A 5975-nucleotide genomic window follows, 5' to 3' on the forward strand; every position below is an offset into this window, starting at 1 on the left:
TTATTCCATGCCGTGTGCTGGCAAAAAATTCCAAAAGTGGTGAACTTGGCGACAAAAAGCCTCTGCGTGAATTTTAATGCATAATATGTGCTTGACAATTTTCTGTTGTGTTTTTTTGAAAAATGATAATAAAAATACAATAATATATAAAAAAAAAAAGCCTCTGCGTCACATTCTTGTGGGCTCAGTTTTTACGACTTTCACTGTGAGCTATGAATGATACGTCTACTTTATTTTTTGGTTCACTATGATAACGGTGATACCAAGTTTATATGCGTTTTATTGTGTTTTAAAACATTTTATGGGGTTACTGCCAGGAATAAGCGTTTTTATATTTCGATAGATCGGGAATTGTGGGACGAGGCGATAATTAACATGTTTATGATTTTTATTGTTTATTTTTATATAGCGGACCCTGACTGCCCCGACTGCCACTGGCGGCGTAGCCGGCAGCAATCAGAGGGTTAACAACCATGATTGGTGCTAGCACCGATTGCGGGTGTTAGCGTTGGATGTTTGCTGCAATATGCAGCAAACCCCACTTCTGTATGACGAGGGCTCACCCTCTGAGCCCTCTTTATACATCATTAACAGCTCCAAGCCGTAATAGTACAGCGTGGAGCATTAAGAGGTTAAGGAAATCTACCATCAAAATCCATCATAAAATACCAAGGGACACTTACCCATAGATCCAGCCACCATGTATATACTGTATGTGTGTATATGGATATGTAAATACTGTATGTGTGTACTGTATATATTTGGTGTGTGTATATTGTATGTCTGTGTATATGGCATATATACTGTGTCTGGATGTATATGGTGTGTATGTACTGTGTGTATGTGTGCATATGACTGTAAATTTGTTTGTGTATGTGTGTATAAATTTATACACACATGTGTCTCTGTATATATATGTGTATATATATATATATATATATATATATATATATATATATATATATATATGAGAGTATAAATGTTTCCATTAATATGTATTTTTACATTTAAAGGAAATCTACCATCAAAATCAAGCATAGAAAACCCAGAGGCACTTACTCATAGATCCAGACACCGGGACTCTGGTAATCTACTCATATTTGTTATCCATGGCCTCCTTCCTTCTAAAATCAACTTTTGAATTTTGAGCCAGAAGAGCATTGGGCATGTTACGGAATACGTCTGTGCTCTGGCTTCACGGGCTGTTACACTGTAGAGCAGCACATCCCAATCTCTCCTTCCCCCCTGCACTTCCTGTAATCTCGGCAGCAGTCAGCACGCAGTGGGAGGGGGGAAAGTGCTCCTGCACAGTGTAACAACCTGGGAAGCTACAGCAGAGAGAGGGTCCGATAACACACCCATAGCACTTCAGGCTTATTAGTACAATTGTATAAGTTGATTTTAGAAGGTAGGAGGCCATGGATAATGAATATAAGATTATTACCACAGTCTCAGTGCCTGGAACAAGTGTCCATGGTTTATTATAATGGATTTTGATGGTTGATTTTCTTTAAAAGGAGGTCAACCCCTAATGATTGCAATGGATTTGACTCACATAGTTGCTTTGACTTTGATGTTCTTTGCTACTTTGTGTTCAGACGTAGGAAACTATCTTATGTACAAGGTGATCGGTGAGAGTCCCAGTACTTGGACCTCAACAGATCTTGAGAATCGGATCCCCATTGATCCAGAGAATTGGGGTCCTGTTCTCAATAATCAGTGGATCAGCAGCTCGATCATGGTTCTGCTACTCCTTTCAATTTTACGGAAAAATTGGTAATTGCAGTGTTCCTTTATCTATGGCATCTCATTGAATGGGGGTGGATAGGAGTCCCAGAGATATGTGAGCGCTGTGCGCAGCAATCTCTGACCAGTCCATTTGTATTGAACAGAGCTGAAGGAGGTACGCCCATCCTTCATTATTGAGAATGAGACCCCATTCTACGGATTGCTAGGGGTCCCAGCAGTCGGACCCTATTCAATTACCTTGTTATCTCCTTTAGGGTATAACTTTCTAAGGTGATAAAAACCCATTAAACTCAATCATTCAGCAGTTTTGACTCTCATGGTGCTGGATAGGTGAAGTGAAGGTGTAATTTGCATGCATTTGCAATGAGAAGTGTCTGCGGGGCGTTCCCTTAATGTAAAGTGTCCCCATTGCTCAAAATTCTTCTAATCACATTAGGTTCGGTTTGAAACTTTTCCATTATTTGGTTGATAGAGCGTGGGTTGCACAACCCCTTTAAGGGAGTCCACCATCTCCTAAATTGTGCCACATTTAAAACCAGCATTATGCGTGACTCTTTATAAGCTTCCTATACCTAACTTACCTGTTTCCATATGATCGTGGATTTTAGAGAAAATCGGGTTGTCATCTTTATGCAAATCACCTTCTCAGTGCACTAGGGGCGGGGCAATGCCTGCTGTTGCACACATTTTCATCTTTCACTTTATTTCATTGAGCCATTGAGGCAACATGGAAAGAAGAAAATGAGTGCAGCAGAAGACTTGGCCCCGCCCCCGGTGCACTGAGAAAATAATTAGCATAAAGATTAAAACTGAATTTTCTCTAAGATGATAGACCATAATGAAAAAGGACAGGGATGTCTGTAAAGCTTATTAAGGTGGCCGACACAATGCTGAGTTTGGTTGTGAGTGACTTGGGGGCTGTTAGACCCCTTTTAATGTTCAGTTAATGGGTTTATTGATGACTTTAGGGGGAACTTGTACAGTGCAATCCTATTATCCTGATATTGCTTGCTCTAGACACCTGTCCTGTATTTTATCATCTCATCCCCTTCCCCAGCAGACGCTCTATTACACGTTGTCTCACTTACAGGTGAACTCTTTCATCTGGCGCCTTTTAAAGAACAGACAAATGGGAACTGGAGACTGTACATCCCCCGGAGCCACAGCCGATGCTAAGGCCACTGTTATTAAGGTGATGTTTGATTGGCATCAGTTTGTACATGTAGCTTTAGGGCCGATCCTCAAGGACGGGCAGGAAGCAAACCACTCGTGTGATGGGAGCGAGTAAGGCGAGGTCAGTATGGCGCAGGGATTTGGAATTGTCAATGTCTGAGGCCAATGTGGATGGACTGAACCAACAGAAAGATGTCTCCAGCAACAGTAATAGGGAAAGAAAATCTCTCTAGTGACACAAATAGAGAAATAAAGTGTTTCTAGTTCCACCCATAGGGAAATATAGTCTTTGACGCCAGCAATAGAGAAGAAATAGTCTCCCTAGAACCATCTGAGGGGAAAGATAATGGGGCTCATTTACTAAGGGTCCGCAGACCGCATGTATGCCGGGTTTCCCGACGATTTCCATTTTGCAACGCATTTAACAGGGGTTTTTGGCGCACAGATTTTTGCTCAATCGTGCCGACTTTCATGCGACGCAAATCAGGGACGTGGCCGTCGGACAACTTGACGGATTCGGACTTCGCGCAAGATTTAAAATTCAAAGTGTGTCGCAAGACAATGCACTTATAAGCACCGGGAAGCAGAAGGTGAACTCCGGCGGACCTCAGCGGGGAAGCGACACATGGAGGATATCAGGCGTACGAGCTACGTGAATCGCGCCAGACTTCATCTTCGTCGGACTGTCCGGATCGGGGATCGCGACAAGACTGGCTTAGTAAATTTTCCCCAAACTCTCTTGTGCCATCAACATGGGACTATTGTCTCTCTAGCACTAGAATATTCTTTCCACTCCCACCAGTAGAGAAAGATAATATTTCTAGCGCCGCCGTTAGGAAAAAATAGTCTCTCTAGCAGCACCATTAAGGAAAGATTGTCCATCTATCGCAACCAAAAGGGGGAAAAAATGGGTCTAGTAGCGCACTTTCATCAGACTATTTGCCTTTTCGGGGATTAGACAGCTTGGAAAGGTATTTAGCAAGTGTCTAGGCCAGGATTTCGGCGCTCACAATCAAATTTTTTTCGCAGCTGTGTGATTTCCATGCGACACAAATTGGGGGACGTGTCGTCGGACAGTGATTCTGACACAGCGCGGGATTTAACGTTCAAATTTTGTTGCAAGACCATGCACTCACATGCACCACGAAAAAGATGGTGAACTCTGTCGGACCTGAGAGGGGAAGCGACACATGCAGGATATCGGGATAACTCCGGTGACCGGGTAAGTAAATGTGCCCAATCTGTGGAACACTGACAGGAGGGGGAGATCAAACACAACCAGTAATGTCTCTCTATCGTCACTAATATGGTAATATTGGGGGTCATTTATTGGGGGATTTTCCCTGAATTGCCCCGGGATTTTGGCGCACGCGATCGGATTGTGGCGCATGCACGCGACGGAAATCGGGGGCGTGGCCGTAAAAAAACTCGACAGATTAGGAAAAACCGCCGCATTACAAAAAAAAGTGTCGCTTGACACGCGCTTACCTTCACTCGGCCCGGCTTGGTGAACTCCAGTGCATTCAGCGCAGCAGCGACACCTGGTGGACATCAAGGAACTACCTTCATGAATCCCAGCCGGACCCGAATCCTCCGCAGAGAACACGCCGCTGGATAGCGAATAGAACGAGTAAGTAAATCTGCGCTATTGTCTCTCTAGTGCCACAAATAGGGAAAGATTATCTCGCTTGTTTCACCAATACGACGCCACCATGGCACATCGATAGCCTTGTCCAGATCTCCAGAACTTGAGATATTAACCCAACCAGAAACCCATCTGTAGAAAGCTGTTTTGAGCTTTTTGACTCTCATCAGTGCACAGCAAGGATATGAAATTGACTCTAAGGAGACGGTTTTTCTTCCTTCTAGTTTCTTCTAGAATAAACTATTCTCTTTATGCACTGGCTGTAAGACTCAATGGGACTCATTTACTAAGGGCTTTGCGGCACACTTTAGCCGGACTGTTCACGTTCTTCATGGATAAAACGGCTCACACAGGTATTTAATAAGTGTCTGTGCTGCTATTGCGTCGCATGTGACCCTTTTGTGACGCAGCTGCACTGGCTTCCATGCAGCACAAATTAGGGGGGTGCCGCCAGTCGGTCCGACTGATTTGGACCGAGCGTCGTATTTAACTTTCGAATTGTGCCACACGACCTATGTTAAAGATGCACCACAAAAAAGATGGTGAACTCTGTCGGAACTGAGTGGGGAAGCGACACATTCATGATTTCTGGCCCACGATCTTCGTGAATTGCCGCATGCTTCTAGACAGACAATGCATTTTAAGTGAACTCCATTGACCCAATAAGTAAATGTGCCCCAATGTACCAAGTGGATCTCTTTGATTTGACCCGGAGTCCCCCAGAACAGTGGGGCAGATTTACTTACCCGGTCCATTCGCAATCCAGCGGCGCGTTCTCTGCGGTGGATTCGGGTCCGGCCAGGATTCACTAAGGTAGTTCCTCCGACGTCCACCAGGTGGCGCTGCTGCGCTGAAGTTCCCCAAGGCCCGCCGGAATGCACTGAAGTTCACCGGCCTATTCCTAGTGAAGGTAACCGCGAGTCCCGTGGCGGGTTTTCCGAATCCGTCGGGTTTTCGTTCGGCCACGCCCCCGATTTCCGTCGCGTGCATGCCAGCGCCGATGCGCCACAATCCGATCGCGTGCGCCAAAATCCCGGGGCAATACAGGGAAAATCGGCGCAAATTGGAAATATTCTGGTAACACGTCGGGAAAACGCGAATCGGGCCCTTAGTAAATGACCCCCAATGTGACCAAACAGTTTCTCTGCAAATTTCATCGCATGTACTTCTATTGCATGGCTTGCTTCTTCTGTGTGATGGCTAGTCATTAAATTACATCCCCAAATGTGGATTATGCATCTATATATACAGTATATATATCCTCCTTATAACTAAAATCTGCAGTGGGTAGACTTTTACACAAGGTTTAGGTATTTTGATACATAATATTGTTGATTTTGTGTTCTTCTTTATTCTGTGTTGGTTTATAACATTCATGACTAAAAAGAAAAAATGCCCATATTTTGAA

This window comes from Engystomops pustulosus, chromosome 10 (assembly GCF_040894005.1).
Source record: "Engystomops pustulosus chromosome 10, aEngPut4.maternal, whole genome shotgun sequence".
Classification (NCBI taxonomy): Eukaryota; Metazoa; Chordata; class Amphibia; order Anura; family Leptodactylidae; genus Engystomops; species Engystomops pustulosus.